This window comes from Aythya ferina (genome assembly GCF_964211825.1).
Source record: "Aythya ferina genome assembly, chromosome: 6".
NCBI classification, from domain to species: domain Eukaryota; kingdom Metazoa; phylum Chordata; class Aves; order Anseriformes; family Anatidae; genus Aythya; species Aythya ferina.
Genome location: NC_140303.1, coordinates 1,936,411 through 1,956,459, shown reverse-complemented (window position 1 = coordinate 1,956,459; position 20,049 = coordinate 1,936,411). Strand labels below are relative to the sequence as shown.

Sequence of the window (20,049 nt, the reverse complement as noted above, 5' to 3'; positions counted from 1 at the left end):
CAAATCCTGAACTAGCCTATAGCTTTTTCATCTGCCTTTTTAATTGGCAATATGGGTGCATTGGATTCTGATTCGCATTCAATCAATAATCCATACTGTAAAAATTGATCAATTATCTCTTTAATTCCTTTCCTATCTTCTATCCTCAAAGGATATTACTTAACCTTAACGGGTTTCTCTCCTGGCTTTAATTTAATAATTATTAAGGTCACATTTTTAGCTCTTCCAGGGACTTCGGTAGCCCAAACTCCTGGACATACTTGATCTGTGATCTCTAAAGGTATTTCACTTTTAGGGTCAGTTTGTATTAGTGCCAAGCTTAACACATTTATTAGTTGTTCTTCTCCTCTTCTTAATTCCATTTTCCCTTTTTCAAAGACAATTTCTGCTCCTACTTGCTCTAATAAATCTCTACCTAAGAGTGCCCATGAGGAGCTAGGCATAGATAAAAATCTGTGTATGCCCCATTGTTTCCCTAACTTGTACTTCAAAGGTTCACAAAAATAAGCCTTTTCGGTTACACCTTGTCCTGGTTTCAGTTAGAACAGAGTTAATTTTCTTCCTAGTAGCTGGGAGAATGCTATGTTTTGGCTTAGGATGAGAAGAGTGCTGATAACACCCCGATGTTTCAATTGTTGCAGAGCAATGCTTATACCAAGCCAAGGACATCTCAGCTTCTTGCTCTGTCCTGCCAACAGGCAGGCTGGGGGTGCAGTAAGAGCTGGGAGGGGACAGACCCAGGACAGGTGACCCAAACTAGCCAAAGGGGTATTCCATAGCATCTGACGTCAGGCTAAACAATACATAGGGGTGGCTAGCCAGGGGGAGGGGGCCGGACTGCTCGCGGTTAGGCTGGGCATCGGTCAGCGGGTGGTGAGCAATTGCATTGTGCATCACTTGTTTGTACACATTATTAGTAGTGGTACTATTATCATCATTGTATTATTATTATTATTATTATTATTATTATTTTATTTTGTCTTATTAAACTGTGCCTTTATCTCAACTCACGGGCTTCAGTTTCCATTTCTCTCCCCCGTCCCAGAGAGGGAGGGGGAGGGTGAGCGAACAGCTGCGTGGTGTTTAGCTGCCGGCCGGGTTAAACCACAACACACCTTTTACCCTAACATAATAATTCTGTGAAGGCATTAATGCTTGATTTAGAACTGAATACGTTGCCCCATAGCAATAAGAAATTTCACTTCCATTCCTCCCCTAGCTTCATTATAACCAGCGGAGGTACTAGGGTAGTGATTAAGGAGGTATTGGGGAGGCATTGGGGAGGCAAGGACAATCCCCAGACATGGACTGTATATCTCGAAACAAGACACTGAAACTCATGATAAGGAAGCGGCAGACGGACAGAGAAACAAACGTAAGGACTATAAATCTCAAAACTGGACCTTGGAATTCATTATAAAGATACAACAAAGGGAAGAATTGGCAACAACCAGCTCTTGCAATTAAGAAACCTGCCAATTCAGCAGATTCCTGACCAAAGGTGAAAAGTACACTGTGAGGAAGACTCGGGGTCTTCCTCCCAAAGACCCCTGCCCACGTCCCAAAGACCCCTGCCCACAATTCTTGGAAGGCTCTACGCAGGCGCAAGGTGCCAAAAGGCTAATTAGCATGAGAAGCGAGGGAAGGCGGGGATAGGTAATGCATATGTATAGGTGCTTGTAGAATATTGATAGATTGATTGTATAAATTCAAGACTGCTTTCCGCTTTAGGTATGCACGATAGGTGGAGAGATCCCCCGTGCATCCAGCGCTGCAATAAAGAATATACCACTTAAAGGAATTTCGGCTTCGATCTTTGAATCAATCTGGCACCCCAGATGGGACGACCTCTCTGCCGGACCGCAGGACCCGCTGGGGACAGGACTCCCTAGGGTACCCCCGGGATTTCCCGGAGGGACTCCTCGACTCACCGGATCACTGCGGAGGCAGACAAGGACCCCATCATTGTAAGTGAGTATATTCTTTATTCTGGTTTGGTTTTCTGGTAGACCGGTCATCTGGGACTGTCCAGTAAGTCGGAAGGTGACTTCTGCAGGACAGTATTTGGTATATACTTTGTGGTTAGTACCACAAGTATATCTGGGGACCTTGGGGTCCATCTGTATCTGGAACTGTCTGTAAGTCAGAAGGTGATCTTCTGCGAGGCAGTGTTTGGTATATACTTTGTGGTAAGCACCATAAGTATATTTGGGGACCTTAAGGAAAGAGCTCGCTTTAAGGTCCATCTGGAATTGTGTTGTCTATTTCGGTTTTCTGACTCATGGAGTATGGTATTTAACTTTGGTTATTGTTACTGTGATTTTGGCTATTTTCCTGGTGGTAATAGTAGGTTCGTGGCATTGTTATAAGAGAGATATCGTTACGGTGTTACACAGTTCGGTTTTCTGACTTATCGCATGTGGAATTTGACTCTGACTATTGTTATTGTGATTTTGGCAATATTGCTGGTAATAGTAGCTTTGTGACATCGCTACTGAAAGATATTGCGTGCCTGTAATTTTGTGAGTGATACATTTTTGTGATACACTTTTGTAAGTAACACGTGTATTCTGAAAGTGTAAACTGGAAAATGGGGGGGCGAGTAAGCAGTGAAATTCCTAAGAAAAGTGTGCTGGGTTGTATTTTGAGTCATTGGAAGGATATTGGAGGATCTGCCGGTGGAAGTGTGAACAGGAAAACATTGATAAAATATCGTAATCAGTGGTGGCCGCTTTATAAGCTGGAATGTGGAGAAAAGTGGCCCCTAAATGGAACTTTAAACTATAATATTTTGCTACAGTTAATGTTGTTTTTTGAGAAGCAGAACAGGATGAAATGTTGTATACTGATGTTTCAGCATCTTGGTGGGAAAAGGTACGGAATTAAGTTGGCCCCTGACTGAGCCTTTGATGATGGCATTAGAGAAGTACAGGCTGGAGAAAGATAAAGGAAGTGTTAAAAGGGTTGTTGAAAGTGTTAAAGGTGTTTGAAGTTGAATGAGCAGGGAAAGAGGATGTAGGAATGTTAACAGTTCTGCCTCTGCCCGAGGCAGAGATCTTAAAATCATGGGTGTTAGCCCTTTAGGGCAAAGGGACCATGATCGGTCCGAGAGAGTTGTCACAGAAACAGAAAACCAGTTAACTCTTAAAACAACCTGAGTTCATGTGCGAGCTCAGATTGCCGATGGGACCGCTCAGGGAACTGTGGACAATTGCATTCCCCTGACCGACCCCCACTAAGACCCGAATCATCCCAAAAATTATGAACAGTTAAGTAAATACTAAAATCTGGATGAAATGGGAATTGAGAATATGCTTCCAACAAGGTCTAAAAGAAAGCCCTATGGAATTTTTGGACCAACTCTGAAATGTAATGAAAATAAATAAATAAATAAATAAATAAATAAATAAATAAAACAAAACGGTTTGGACCTGGCTTCGGAGGACAAATTGACTAGCCTTTTCCTAGGATAATAGACCCCTGATTTCAACAGGAATAACAGGGACCTGGAATCTACTGATTCAAAGATCGAAGCCGAAATTCCTTTAAGTGGTATATTCTTTATTGCAGCGCTGGATGCACGGGGGATCTCTCCACCTATCGTGCATACCTAAAGCAGAAAGCAGTCTTGAATTTATACAATCAATCTATCAATATTCTACAAGCACCTATACATATGCATTACCTATCCCCGCCTTCCCTCGCTTCTCATGCTAATTAGCCTTTTGGCACCTTGCGCCTGCGTAGAGCCTTCCAAGAATTGTGGGCAGGGGTCTTTGGGACGTGGGCAGGGGTCTTTGGGAGGAAGACCCCGAGTCTTCCTCACAGTGTACTTTTCACCTTTGGTCAGGAATCTGCTGAATTGGCAGGTTTCTTAATTGCAAGAGCTGGTTGTTGCCAATTCTTCCCTTTTTTGTATCTTTATAATGAATTCCAATGTCCAGTTTTGAGATTTATAGTCCTTACGTTTGTTTCTCTGTCCGTCTGCCGCTTCCTTATCATGAGTTTCAGTGTCTTGTTTCGAGATATACAGTCCATGTCTGGGGATTGTCCTTGCCTCCCCAATGCCTCCCCAATACCTCCTTAATCAATCCCCCCTTTTCTTTTCCCATGCAAATTCTTTTGCATCAGATACTTTCATTATTTACAGTAACACAACAAAGCAGGCATCTAAACAACATGCACACAAATATTCCTAATACTACTAATGCGATTAGAGCAATGAATACTTGTTTCAACCATTGAAAATTGGGCAACCAGGAGGTTAACTTATTCCATATTTCACTAAAACTCCACGAAAGATCATCTTTACTGATATCATGTAGGACCCTTGTCTGCTTCCATATTTCTTCCAGGTCAGTAGAGATCCTTCCACTCTGATCTACATACACACAACAACTTGTATTTATTACTGTACAGACTCCCCCTTTTCTGGAAAATCTAGTAAATTCTTTTACTTAATATGGAAATTTTCTTTCCCAATCATTATGATATGTACCCCTCAATACCTTACCATGCACATTTGTCAAGGAGGCTAACATGGACATTCGTTGTAACAATTTCCAATTCCAAACAAGTAATACAAAAGACAATATTAAACTTATACCAACTAATATCAATAAAACAATAATTGGGTGACTCAGTGTGTTCAAAATCCCAGTTGCAGTTGGCGACCATCCAAAAAGTGTATCCCACCAGTTGTGACTTGTGTCTCTTTTCACTCTTTGCAAAACTCTGCTTATTTCCTTTGTATCATGATGGACAGTAATTAGAGTCTTCTCTCCATTTTCCTGAATACCTTTTAAAATTCTAATCAGGTCTTGGTGTTTAACTAGTTGCTTCACTAGTGTGAGGTTCATCCCAATAGGTGTAGGTAGTAACTTATGATACATTGTGTTGTTAGACTTGATCAGCTGGTGGGATACCACTGGTGCCAAATATTGAAAATCACACCCGACGATTCTAACAAAGTTACAAATACAAAAATTAGAATGATTTTTGCTATGGAGAGTTATATTCTCCTTGTCTATTTCTACAAAATCACAAGCAGTTCTTAAACACACGCACCCTTTACCAACATATACAAGCACAGTCTTTTGACTAGTATTTGGATGAATTTCAAAGTGGCAGATACCTTGCTCCGTGTCAAAACATATGTCCTGAGCATCAATTGTATTACTTTCACAAATAAATCCTTGTTGTTCCCGGGTAACACATGATTCTAGATTTACGGACTGCCATTTCCCATTCTCCATTCGTGCCCATGTTCTATGCTCTGAAGGATAAAGCACTGTCTTCTCATGGTTTAATCCTAGTGCAAGGATTGGGTGTATAACATAAACTGTAGCATTACGTATAGTAAGCACGAAGGCAGTAGCCATGTTAACAACGGGATCATAAGTAAAATTCACCAGGGTCCACCAAGACTGGAACTTCTTCTCAAAATCATTGGCATTGTCCCAAACTGCCTTTCGGATTTCAGCTGGAAAAATGCCTTCACTTCCTTCCCTAATAATCAGGGCAGCCGTTGCCTGCAACCATAACTGTGCTTGCATACAACTAAGAGCTAAGGATACATTATCTTGAATCATACTAAGTGCATCTATTATTAGTTTGTGGTCTTGGTCTTCTGCATTTTCCCATTTCGGTAACACCTTTGAAACTTGCCATTGGCTAGTTCCCAATGCCAATAAGGATGATTGTAAGGGTTGTTTTAATTTTGTCAAATCACTTGTTGCTGTGGCTAGCTTATTCATTAATATTTCTGAATCAATTCCATTTAAAATTCCTAACCCTGTTCCTAGCATTCCAGTTAAGTCTCTTCGTGTCCTGCCCCTGAAGTGCACTTGCTTCTGTGACCATATTGTCCAGTCTTCAAATGATGTTCTTAAGAAAGGAGAACAGGCTGGTTGAACTGCCGAGATGTTGATTTGTATTAGCAACTCAACACGCTTGAGTGACCATTCTGGATTAAATAACAATTGCTGTTGGCCCGTGTTCCTTACTACATATGGGCCAGTTTCATAAATTTTGGGTTCCAGTTTGATTAGAGGTGGGGTGTGGGTTGTAGAGGGTCTCACTGTTGTAGGAAGTGCCGCATATATTGTAAAATTTAACATGAGGCCCTCACCATTATTGTCTTTGGACTGTTGGCCATTATTATTATTCCAAAAACAGCTGATTTCTACATTCTCTGTTAATGTAAAATTATACCAGCAATCCAATTTACCTGGGCGAATACAACCCTCTTGTTGTCCATTTTTGGAAATCGGTTTAACCAGAATCCCCGTTGCTTTCTCGTCAGTCGTTCCATTAAACATTTGACACCCTATTTTAATTTCATCTCCTATGGTTCTTTGATGTGTCCACCCTTCCCCTAATTTTTGCCATTCTGATGGTTTATATAAATAGTTAACATTTGTTCGCCAGATGACCATGACTGATAACCTTCCATTAAGATTCTTATCCTCTGTTGTTACGGCTTCAGTCCAAGGCCACCCCCCATTCTCTATGATCACAGAGGCACCTTCTTGAATCACAATTACAAATATAAGCCATAAAAACAAAACAATTCTCTGAACAAATCTTCTGCCAACCATATTACCAAATACTCTCAACCTTAATGTCCTCATTTTAATCGACTAAGCTTTAGTTTCAGTTCATCGTCACCTGGTGTTACTTTCCAAGGAGCTCCTGGAGCCTTCTTCACTCGGGAATAGTGGATCCAAGCAGCTTGTTCTCTAATCTTGATAGCAGTGTGAGTTGTCAGCAACACTTGATACGGTCCATTCCATTTTTCCTCTAGGGGTTGTCCTGAAAAAGTCTTTATATATACATAGTCCCCAGGCTTAAAGGGGTGGATTGGTTGATCCAACCCTCTAGCTCTGGTCCCTAACACAAATTTATGTACTTTATTTAATTGTTTTTGAAGTTCAGTTATATAAGTATATAAATATTCTGATCCCAGCTGCGTTAGATCCTCCCCACTAAATAGAAATTGATATGGCCTTCCATATAAAATTTCAAAGGGGCTCAAATTCTCTTTTACTCTAGGTTTAACTCTAATTCTGAGTAATGCTAAAGGGAGGGATTGAGGCCATGACAAATTAGCCTCTTGTCCGATTTTAGCTATTTGTTGTTTAATTAAATGGTTCATTTTTTCTACCTGTCCACTTGCCTGTGGTCTATAAGGAGTGTGAAGATGCCAATCTATCCCTAAAGCCTGGCTTATTCGCTGAACAATCTTTGCACCAAAATGCGAGCCTCTATCTGAGGAAATGGTTGCTGGGATCCCGAATCGGGGTATTATTTCATTCAATAATGCCTTAATTACCTCCTTAGCCTTATTAGTTCTGCAAGGGAAGACCTCGGGCCATCCCGAGAAGGTATCTGTTAAAACTAATAGGTACCGATACCCCCCTTTTCTTGGTAGTTCCGAGAAATCAATTTGCCAATGCTGCCCAGGATAGTTCCCTCTATCAATGACACCAAATGTCACCCTATTTCCTGTATTGGGATTATGACGCATACAGGTGTCACATTGTTGGGTTACCTGCCTTATTGTGGTATACAGATTTCTTGCTACCAAGACTCGATTTAATAGTTTATACAGGGCATCGGCTCCCCAATGGGTTTTATTGTGTTCCCCCAAAACCATAGGCCACACCAAATTAGAGGGCATAACAACCCTGTTGTCCTCCAAATGAGCCCACCCATCAACATTCAGCTTCCCTTTTAGATCCTCGATCAACTTTAAATCTTCTTTTGAATATTTAGGAGCCTGTCCTTTCTCTAATGCCTGAATTTTACCGTCTGGTATTAAAGCAAGCACTTCCACTTGGCCTCTTTCCGCCACCCTTCTTGCCTCTTTATCAGCCAATCTGTTCCCAATCTCAGAGTCGGTGGATCCTCTTTGATGCCCTCGGCAATGCATAATAGCCACTTTTTCTGGTTGTTTTACAGCCTCTAACAATTTTAAAATTTCTTCAGCATGTTTTATCTGTTTTCCCTGAGCAGTCAGTAATCCACGTTCTTTCCAAATCGCTCCATGAGCATGTACCACGCCGAATGCATATTTAGAATCTGTCCAAATATTTACCCTTTTTCCAGCTGCCAGTTCCAATGCTCTCGTGAGAGCAACTATCTCCGCCTTTTGACCTGATGTTCCAGGGGGTAAAGGCTTAGACTCAATTACCTGTTGAGTAGTTGTTATAGCATATCCAGCTTTACATTGTCCTTGTGTAACAAAACTGCTCCCATCCGTGAACCAAGTTTCTTCCGCATCTTCCATGGGCTCCTCCTTAAGGTCTGGTCGGCTGGAATACACAGTCTCCATAGTTTCTAAACAATCGTGAATCACAGGTTCCGCCGGAGCATCACTAAGAAAAGAGGCTGGATTCACAATATTAGTTACCACAATTTCCACGTCGTCCTGTTCTACCAATATTGCTTGATATTTCAAAAATCTCTGAGGAGATAACCAATGAGCCCCCTTTTGTTCTAAAACTGCTGACACAGTGTGTGAGACAAACACTGTTATCTTCTGCCCCATTGTAAATTTCCGGGCTTCTTGTATATTCATAATTACGGCTGCCACTGCTCGCAGGCAGCCTGGCCATCCTTTACTTACTTCATCCAATTGTTTAGAGAAATAAGCCACTGCCCTTTTGTAAGGTCCCAACTTTTGTGCTAGTACCCCTAAGGCCATACCCTGTCTTTCATAGGAGTATAACCAAAAGGGTTTAGACAAATCTGGTAAACCAAGAGCTGGGGCTCGCATCAACTCCATCTTAAGCTTCTTAAAGGCTGCTCGGGCTTCTCCTGTCCATATTAGTCTTATGCAGTTATCTTTAATTAAATCATACAAAGGCCTTACAATTAATCCATAATTGTTGATCCATAATCTGCACCAACCTGTCATTCCTAGGAAAGTTCGTAATTCTTTAACAGTCTGTGGTTCTGGGGTACGACAGATTGCTTCCTTGCGTTCCGTCCCCAGTTCACGTTGTCCTCCTGAGATCTCAAATCCTAGGTACGTCACGTGGGTTTGAACCAATTGTGCCTTCTGTTGTGAAACCCGGTATCCATTCATTCCTAGGAAATTAAGGAGGCTCACCGTCCACTGTATGCAGCTTCCCCTGTCTTCGGTAGCAATCAAGAGATCATCAACATATTGCAGCAGGACCCCTGCAGAATTGGGGGCTTCCCAGGATTCAAGTTCCTTTGCAAGTTGATTACCAAAAATCGTAGGGCTATTTTTAAACCCCTGAGGAAGCACTGTCCATGTCAACTGGACTTTTCGTCCTGAGTCAGGATTTTCCCATTCAAAGGCAAAGAGGTTTCGGCTTTCTGGGGCCAAGGTTAAACAAAAGAAAGCATCCTTTAAATCCAGTACGGTAAACCAGACCAACTCGTCCCTTAACTTGGTCAATAGCGTATAAGGGTTTGCTACCACAGGGTGTATGTCTTCAGTGATCCTGTTTATTGCTCTCAAGTCCTGTACTAACCTATAACTCTTCCCATCCGGTTTCTTAATTGGTAAGATGGGAGTATTATATTCTGATTCACACTCGACCAGTAACCCATATTTCAAAAACTTATCTATTGTATCTTTTATTCCTCTTCTATCTTCTATTCTAAGGGGGTACTGCTTAACCTTTACTGGCTTCTCTCCTGGTTTTAATTTTACCACAATTGGTGCAGCATTCTTTGCTTTCCCAGGGACATCAGGTTCCCACACCCCTGGATAAACCTGATCCTGGATTTCCGGAAGGGTTTCATTAAAAGAATCAGTTTGGATCAATACCAAACTTAGTGCACTTATAAGTCGGTCTTCTTTTACTCTTAACTCTACCCTTCCCTTTTCAAAAACAATTTCAGCTTCTAATTGCTCTAATAAATCCCGTCCCAATAAAGATCTAGGAGATCCCGGCAAATACAAAAACCTATGTATTCCCATTTGCTTCCCCAATTCATATTCTAATGGCTTTAAAAAGAAAGCTTTTTCGTGCCTACCCGTTGCCCCCACCACTGTCACAAAATCTTTATCTTCTGGCATCAACTTCTGATTTAACACTGAATATGTAGCTCCTGTATCTACTAAAAATTCTACTTCCCGACCCAATTTCCCTAGCTTAATTTTAACCAGTGGATCTGCTAGGGTAGAGTCCCCCGGTCTCCTTCATTGTTTTGTAGCCATTAATAGCTTGTTTTCCTCTTGCCGCTTCGGGCATTCCCTTTTCCAGTGTCCTATCTCTTTACAGTAAGCACACTGTTCAGCCCGCAAGGGGAGTCGAATTACCTTCCCCCCCCTTCTCCTGCCTCGAAAAGATTCTTCCTGCTTTCGCAGGGCTGTCACAGTGGCTGCTGCAATCGTCTCACCTAACTTTTGCCTTTCATTCCCCTCGCGATTTCTAAACACTCTCCAGGCTTCTTCTACCAATCTTTCCAAATCCCTTACGTCTGGTTCTTTCATTTTCTGAAGTTTTCGTCTAATATCTTCCGCCGATTGACCCAAAAATAGAGATACTAATTGAAGTTTACCCCCCTCAGAGGAAGGGTCTATAGTGGTAAACTTCTGCATTGCTGCCCTCAGCCTTTCAAGAAATTCGGATGGGGTTTCTGAGGTCCCCTGTTTTATTGTAGATAGTCTTGACCAATTCACAGATTTAGGTATTGCATTTTCTAAAGCAATCCTAATCCATTCTTGATATCTTTTTAGCATTTTATAATCATTCTCATCATTATAATCCCAATTGGGGTCTGCCCTAGGCACATGTACTTCCACTGTGCCGGGCAGGGCTCCCGAGGCTACCTGGATTTGTACCTGCGTTCTAGCAGTTTTAACTATTAGCTGTTTCTCGGTTTCTGATAATGCAGCCAGCATTATCTCTATATCCTTCCAATCCGGGTCTAAGTTTTTCACAATCAATTCAAATCTTTTAGCCACCACCTCTGGATCATCTCGATACCCTTTCACCGCCTCCTTCCAGGCATCTAGTTCATTAGTTGTGAAGGGTACTTTAATTCTAGCAGGTCCATTAGCTCCCATAGCCTGACGCAGAGGGGCTTGGATTATTGGTCTTATTTTACTTCGTGTACGAGCAGTTATCGGAGTAAACCCCTTAGAGTCTATGTCATTTCCAGCGCCTTCAACTTCTATTCCAGCACCTACATCACCATTTATAGGTGGTAAAACATAATCTTCCATCCTTTCTTCTGGCTCATTTAATTTTAAACACCTCTGCCCAATGCTACATGCTGAACAACACCTCTTTAATTTCCCCACTCCATCCCTTCTCATATCCTTTTCTATCGATAAAATCAAAGGGTCTTGTGGGGCCAAATTAATGCCACACTCCTTCTGCCATTCTGGGTGGTTTCTTAGAGTAAAAAACATATCCGCATATGAAACTTCATCCCATTTCCCTTCCCTCCTTAAGAATAACATTAATTGCAATAGCGTGTTGTAATTCAAGGTCCCATTTTTGGGCCATTATTCCCCTTCTTGTAATTTATAAAGGGGCCACCACTGATTACAATATTTTATCAGGGTTTTCTTATTTTCACTTCCACCCGGAGCCCCCCCTATATCCTTCCAATGACTCAAAATACAACCCAGCACACTTTTCTTAGGAATTTCACTGCTTACTCGCCCCCCCATTTTCCAGTTTACACTTTCAGAATACACATGTTACTTACAAAAGTGTATCACAAAAATGTATCACTCACAAAATTACAGGCACGCAATATCTTTCAGTAGCGATGTCACAAAGCTACTATTACCAGCAATATTGCTAAAATCACAATAACAATAGTCAGAGTCAAATTCCACATGCGATAAGTCAGAAAACCGAACTGTGTAACACCGTAACGATATCTCTCTTATAACAATGCCACGAACCTACTATTACCACCAGAAAAATAGCCAGAATCACAGTAACAATAACCAAAGTTAAATACCATACTCCATGAGTCAGAAAACCGAAATAGACAACACAATTCCAGATGGACCTTAAAGCGAGCTCTTTCCTTAAGGTCCCCAAATATGCTTATGGTGCTTACCACAAATATATACCAAACACTGCCTCGCAGAAGATCACCTTCTGACTTACAGACAGTTCCAGATACAGATGGACCCCAAGGTCCCCAGATATACTTGTGGCACTAACCACAAAGTATATACCAAATACTGTCCTGCAGAAGTCACCTTCCGACTTACTGGACAGTCCCAGATGACCGGTCTACCAGAAAACCAAACCAGAATAAAGAATATACTCACTTACAATGATGGGGTCCTTGTCTGCCTCCGCAGTGATCCGGTGAGTCGAGGAGTCCCTCCGGGAAATCCCGGGGGTACCCTAGGGAGTCCTGTCCCCAGCGGGTCCTGCGGTCCGGCAGAGAGGTCGTCCCATCTGGGGTGCCAGATTGATTCAAAGATCGAAGCCGAAATTCCTTTAAGTGGTATATTCTTTATTGCAGCGCTGGATGCACGGGGGATCTCTCCACCTATCGTGCATACCTAAAGCGGAAAGCAGTCTTGAATTTATACAATCAATCTATCAATATTCTACAAGCACCTATACATATGCATTACCTATCCCCGCCTTCCCTCGCTTCTCATGCTAATTAGCCTTTTGGCACCTTGCGCCTGCGTAGAGCCTTCCAAGAATTGTGGGCAGGGGTCTTTGGGACGTGGGCAGGGGTCTTTGGGAGGAAGACCCCGAGTCTTCCTCACAGTGTACTTTTCACCTTTGGTCAGGAATCTGCTGAATTGGCAGGTTTCTTAATTGCAAGAGCTGGTTGTTGCCAATTCTTCCCTTTGTTGTATCTTTATAATGAATTCCAAGGTCCAGTTTTGAGATTTATAGTCCTTACGTTTGTTTCTCTGTCCGTCTGCCGCTTCCTTATCATGAGTTTCAGTGTCTTGTTTCGAGATATACAGTCCATGTCTGGGGATTGTCCTTGCCTCCCCAATGCCTCCCCAATACCTCCTTAATCACTACCCTAGTACCTCCGCTGGTTATAATGAAGCTAGGGGAGGAATGGAAGTGAAATTTCTTATTGATATGGGGCAACGTATTCAGTTCTAAATCAAGCATTAATGCCTTCACAGAATTATTATGTTAGGGTAAAAGGTGTGTTGTGGTTTAACCCGGCCGGCAGCTAAACACCACGCAGCTGTTCGCTCACCCTCCCCCTCCCTCTCTGGGACGGGGGAGAGAAATGGAAACTGAAGCCCGTGAGTTGAGATAAAGGCACAGTTTAATAAGACAAAATAAAATAATAATAACAATAATAATAATAATAATACAATGATGATAATAGTACCACTACTAATAATGTGTACAAACAAGTGATGCACAATGCAATTGCTCACCACCCGCTGACCGATGCCCAGCCTAACCCCGAGCAGTCCGGCCCCCTCCCCCTGGCTAGCCACCCCTATGTATTGTTTAGCCTGACATCAGATGGTATGGAATACCCCTTTGGCTAGTTCGGGTCACCTGTCCTGGGTCTGTCCCCTCCCAGCTCTTGCTGCACCCCCAGCCTGCCTGTTGGCAGGACAGGGCAAAAGGCTGAGGTGTCCTTGGCTTGGTATAAGCACTGCTCTGCAACAATTAAAACATCGGGGTGTTATCAGCACTCTTCTCATCCTAAGCCAAAACATAGCATTCTACCAGCTACTAGGAAGAAAATTAACTCTGTTCTAACTGAAACCAGGACAAGGTGTAACCGAAAAGGCTTATTTTTGTGAACCTTTGAAGTACAAGTTAGGGAAACAATGGGGCATACACAGATTTTTATCTATGCCTAGCTCCTCATGGGCACTCTTAGGTAGAGATTTATTAGAGCAAGTAGGAGCAGAAATTGTCTTTGAAAAAGGGAAAATGGAATTAAGTATAGGAGAAGAACAACTAACAAATGTGTTAAGCTTGGCACTAATACAAACTGACCCTAAAAGTGAAATACCTTTAGAGATCACAGATCAAGTATGTCCAGGAGTTTGGGCTACCGAAGTCCCTGGAAGAGCTAAAAATGTGACCTTAATAATTATTAAATTAAAGCCAGGAGAGAAACCCGTTAAGGTTAAGTAATATCCTTTGAGGATAGAAGATAGGAAAGGAATTAAAGAGATAATTAATAAATTTTTACAGTATGGATTATTGATTGAATGCGAATCAGAATCCAATGCACCCATATTGCCAATTAAAAAGGCAGATGAAAAAGCTATAGGCTAGTTCAGGATTTGAGGGCCATAAATAAAATCACTGAGGATATACATCCAGTAGTGGCAAACCCTTATACTTTGCTGACTAAATTAAAGAATAGTCAAGTCTGGTTTACCGTACTGGATTTAAAAGACGCCTTCTTCTGCCTAGGCTTAGCCACAGAAAGCCAAAACCTATTCGCCTTTGAATGGGAAAATCCCGATTCAGGCAGAAAGACGCAGCTTACGTGGACATTACTACCTCAAGGATTCAAGAATAGCCCCACTATTTTTGGAAACCAATTAGCAAGGGAACTCAAAACATGGATGCCTCCGGACACTGAAGGTGCTTTGTTACAATGTGTAGATGATCTCTTAATAGCTACCGAGACTAAAGGGAGTTGTATTCAATGGACTATAAGTCATCTGAATTTTCTGGGTTTAAATGGATATCAAGTCTCTTGACAGAAAGTCCAGCTGGCTCAACAAAGTGTGACCTATCTGGGATTTGAAATTTCGGAAGGACAACGAGAACTAGGAACTGAACATAAGGAAGTCATTTGCCAGACTCCAGAACCTCAAATGGTAAAGGAGCTACAAACCTTTTTAGGAATGACAGGTTGGTGTCGCCTTTGGATTTATAATTATGGACTATTGGTAAAGCCTCTATGTGAATTGATAAAGATTAACCAGTCAAAGTTAGTCTGGACTGGAGAAGCACAAAAAGTCTTTAAACAACTTAAACAAGAATTGATGATTTTGAAATATCAAGCAATATTGGTAGAACAGGACAACGTGGAAATTGTGATAACTAATATTGTGAATCTAGCCTCTTTTCTTAGTGATGCTCCGGCACAACCTGTGATTCACGATTGTTTAGAAACTCTAGAGACTGTGTATTCCAGCCGACCAGACCTTAAGGAGGAGCCCATGGAAGATGCGGAAGAAACTTGGTTCCCGGATGGGAGCAGTTTTGTTACGCAAAGACAACGTAAAGTTGGATATGCTATAACAACTACTCAGCAGGTAATCGAGTCTAAGCCTTTACCCCCTGGAACATCAGCTCAAAAGGCGGAGATAGTTGCTCTCACGAGAGCATTGGAACTGGCAGCGGGAAAAAGGGTAAATATTTGGACAGATTCTAAATATACATTCGGCGTGGTACATGCTCATGGAGCAATTTGGAAAGAACATGGATTGCTGACCGCTCAGTGAAAACACAAAGTATGCTGAAGAAATTTTAAAATTGTTAGAGGCTGTAAAACAACCAGAAAAGGTAGCTATCATGCATTGTCAGGGACACCAAAAGGAGAACACCAATTTTGAAATTGGAAATCGATTGGCAGAGGCTAAGCAGGCAGCTGAAATAACTGAGGTGAAGGCATTGTCTTTGATACCAGACGGTAAAATCCAAACTATATCCAAATTATACAAAAGAAGACTTAAAATTAATTGAAGATTTGAAAGGTAAAATGAAAACATGGCCCATAGTTCTTACAGAACACAATAAAACGCATTGGGGAGCTGGCACACTGCATAAGAGCCTGAGTCAGACATTAGTGGGACGATATGATAAAACAAGTAACTCAACAATGTAGCATTTGCTTACACAATAACCCCAATACCAAGGATAGAATAAAATTTCGAATAATCGGTAAAGGAAATTATTCGGGGCAACAGTGGCAAATTGATTTTTCAGAACTCCCTAGAAAAGGGGGGTATCATTATTACTGGTTCTGACTGACACGTTTTCAGGAAGGCCTGAAGCCTTTCCCTGTCGAACAAACAAAGCAAGAGAAGTGGTTAAAGTCTTGTTAAATGAAATAATACCATGCTTTGGGATTCTAGGAGCAATGTCTTCTGATAGAGTTTCACATTTTTGTGCACAAGTGGTAGAACAGATAAGTAAGATTCTAAAGATAGATTGGCAACTGCATACTCCTTATAGACCACAGGCAAGAGGACAGGTAGAAAAAATGAACCATTTAATTAAACAATAAATAGCTAAAATTGGATAAGAAGCTAATTTGTCATGGCCTCAATCCCTCCCTTTAGCATTACTCAGAATTAGAGTTAAACCTAGAATAAAAGGGAATTTGAGTCCCTTCAAAATCTTATATGGAAGGCCATAGCAATTTCTATTTAGTGGAGAGGACCTAACGCAGTTAGGATCAGAATATTTATATGCTTATATAACTGAACTTCAGAAACAATTAAATAAAGTACATAAATTTGTTTTAGGGACCAGGGCTAGAGGGTTGGATCAACCAATCCACCCCTTTAAGCTCGGGAATTATATATATATGAAGACTTTTTCAGGACAACCCCTACAGGAAAAATGGAAGGAAAGTGGATGGGAGCATACCAAGTATTACTGACAACACACACCGCCGTTAAGATTAAGAAGCAAGCAGCTTGGATCCACAATTCAAGGGTGAAGAAGGTCCCGGCGAGGATATAGACCACCACTCCAATTGGACCAACAAAATTACGGTTTTCCAGATCCTAATGATTGCAGGGGTGCGGTTCTCGGATTCAGGGTGGGCAACTTGGGATGAGAACTTACACCTGACCTTAATACAAACAATTTCTCAAGTAACTAATAAGACGAACTGTTGGGTATGCACCCATCTGCCACAGCATGGGAATAAGGGTGTATCGTTAATCGGGATTCCCTTGCCTGCAAACTTATCTTGGACTAATTTGTGGGAAAACACATCTTGGGGTCAAAAATATGAAGAAGTTTTGGAACTAGAAGTGAGTAGCTTTGTGCTGTTGGAATCTTACTATGTATGTGTACAAAGGTGTAACCCACCTAGGGGTATGGGAAAACAGCATTGTATAAATACGGATACTACTTATGTGGGAAATCAGACATCTTGTAATTGAACAATTGATATTAGTTGGTATAAGTTTAATATTGTCTTTTGTATTACTTGTTTGGAATTGGAAATTGTTACAACGAATGTCCATGTTAGCCTCCTTGACAAATGTGCATGGTAAGGTATTGAGGGGTACATATCATAATGATTGGGAAAGAAAATTTCCGTATTAAGTAAAAGAATTTACTAGATTTTCCAGAAAAGGGGGAGTCTGTACAGTAATAAATACAAGTTGTTGTGTGTATGTAGATCAGAGTGGAAGGATCTCTACCGACCTGAAAGAAATATGGAAGCAGACAAGGGTCCTACATGAGATCAGTAAAGATGATCTTTCGTGGAGTTTTAGTGAAATATGGAATAAGTTAACCTCCTGGTTGCCCAGTTTTCAATGGTTGAAACAAGTGTTCATTGCTCTAATCGCATTAGTAGTATTAGGAATATTTGTGTGCATGTTGTTTAGATGCCTGCTTTGTTGTGTTACTGTAAATAATGAAAGTATCTGATGCAAAAGAATTTGCATGGGAAAAGAAAAGGGGGGATTGATTAAGGAGGTATTGGGGAGGCATTGGGGAGGCAAGGACAATCCCCAGACATGGACTGTATATCTCGAAACAAGACACTGGAACTCATGATAAGGAAGCGGCAGACGGACAGAGAAACAAACGTAAGGACTATAAATCTCAAAACTGGACATTGGAATTCATTATAAAGATACAACAAATGGAAGAATTAGCAACAACCAGCTCTTGCAATTAAGAAACATGCCAATTCAGCAGATTCCTGACCAAAGGTGAAAAGTACACTGTGAGGAAGACTTGGGGTCTTCCTCCCAGAGACCCCTGCCCACGTCCCAAAGACCCCTGCCCACAATTCTTGGAAGGCTCTACGCAGGCGCAAGGTGCCAAAAGGCTAATTAGCATGAGAAGCGAGGGAAGGCGGGGATAGGTAATGCATATGTATAGGTGCTTGTAGAATATTGATAGATTGATTGTATAAATTCAAGACTGCTTTTTGCTTTGGGTATGCACGATAGGTGGAGAGATCCCCCGTGCATCCAGCGCTGCAATAAAGAATATACCACTTAAAGGAATTTCGGCTTCGATCTTTGAATCAAAACCCTAACCCCAAAACATTAAGACGCAAAAAACCCTAACCCAAAAACTTAGGGTAATACACCATAAATGTTTGTTCATTGTCTTTTGTATTATAAAAACAAGGAGTTCTGTTTGAGGAGCGGGATTTGCAAAAGCTCCCTGCTGAAGTAAGGAGCTGCATAATGCTTGCCTAGACACTATGAAAATTCTTTTGCTTAACGTAACAAAAAAGAGACCCCCCCCCAACCCATTCTCCTTCTGCATCTCAGTTGCCTCTTTTGTTCAAAGACACTGTTGCAAAGCTCATGTAACCATCTCCTGATAAGTTGCTAAAGTAGTGTATCGACATACATGCCTTCCTGTCTAACGCTGGGCCAACATGACCAAATAATAAAAGAAGTTGAACCACAACGCCGAGGAAGACTACGGCCTTCATCTTCACGACCACCAGAGGGACAGAGACGACCCCCTAGCAACAGTGCGTGCAGTCGCAGAATATACCAGGATGTGCTGCGTAATCCCGGAATTAGCAAAATATAAATAAAAAGGGACCCTGGCAGGGGTGAGGTGCGTGCCATTGGCAGAGCTGAGACTCCCCGGCCGCCCAGTGCTGTTTTGGTTGATGTTTGCTCACTCAATAAATTCCTTTCTATGATTAATACAATGCTCTCTGAAAATTAATTAAGGGGGCAACTTATAACACTTTGGACGCTCAAAACCCTATCCTGAAAACACTAGGACGCTCCAAACTCTATCCAGAAAACTTAGGACTCTCCAAACCCTATTCCAAAAACTTAGGACTCCCCAAACCCTATCCCGAAAACTTAGGACGCTCAAAACCCTATCCTGGAAACATTGAGATGCTCAAAACCCTTTCCCGAAAACTTAGGATGCTCCAAACCCTATCCTGGAAACATTAAGATGCTCAAAACCCTAACCCAACTACTTAGGATGCTTGAAAGCCTATCCCAAAAAATTAGGGCACACAAAAGCCCAAAATTAAGATGCTCAAAATCCAAACCCCCAAAATTAGGATACTCAAAACCCTGGACCTGGAGAAACTAACCTGAAAAAAAAAAAAATTAAGATCTTAAAACCCTAACCGTAAATAACTGACCAAAAATAAAACCTTAAGACTCTAACCCTAAAAAACATATCAACACTACAACCCAAAAAACTCTAATACCCTAACACGCTAACCCTGAAACCCTTAAAACCCTAACCCCCAAACCCTTAAAACCCTAACCGTTAAAACTCCAACCCTAAAAACCTTAAAATCCTAAACATAAACCCTGAAACCCCTTACCCTGAAACCCAACCCTAGTGCCCAATCCCTGAAACCTTAAAACCCTGAATCAATCTGTAGCAAATAGCATAGGCTGAGTCGAGGATCTCAGTACAGTAGCATTATTATTCGAGATTACAATGGCGGGTGTCCCACAAGCAGGAGGGTGCCTACTAATTCCATACACAGTTTATACACTTTTTTTTTCTGCCGAGGACCGGGACCCTCCCCTGTTTCCCCTTTAACTGTGCTATTCAAGGTTCATAATCTAGCTGGTGCTTCACAGAAAATACACAGCTGCTGGCCTGTTACAAGTCACATTTCTTTTGAGGTTTTTACTCTTTGAGGTGGTAATGTTTCTTACGCCGTGATTTCCACCTAATTGCTGTAAGGATTCTGGTTGTCTGCGTTTTACAAGGTTGTCTGTTATAATAAATAAAAGTCCCAAATAGGATTACAATCAAAGTTTACAATTCACTGAATGAATAGAGGTAAGCAAACAGTGCTGGGTACGCCGGGAGTCTCTGTTCCACCAAGACGCGCACCAGTTATACACCAGTTACCTCCCTTAAGGGATAT

The 20,049-nt window shown here is 41.5% G+C and overlaps 1 long non-coding RNA gene across 1 annotated transcript in view; it reads left to right on the top strand.

Moving 5' to 3' along the window:
• LOC311439248 overlaps positions 1-18,707 on the top strand; it is a 406,908-nt gene extending 388,201 nt beyond the window's left edge. Inside the window, exon 3 of the long non-coding RNA XR_014694624.1 lies at positions 18,455-18,707. This is a non-coding gene — a long non-coding RNA (uncharacterized lncRNA). The remainder of the gene's footprint in view (positions 1-18,454) is intronic.
• Positions 18,708-20,049: the final 1,342 nt, after the last annotated feature.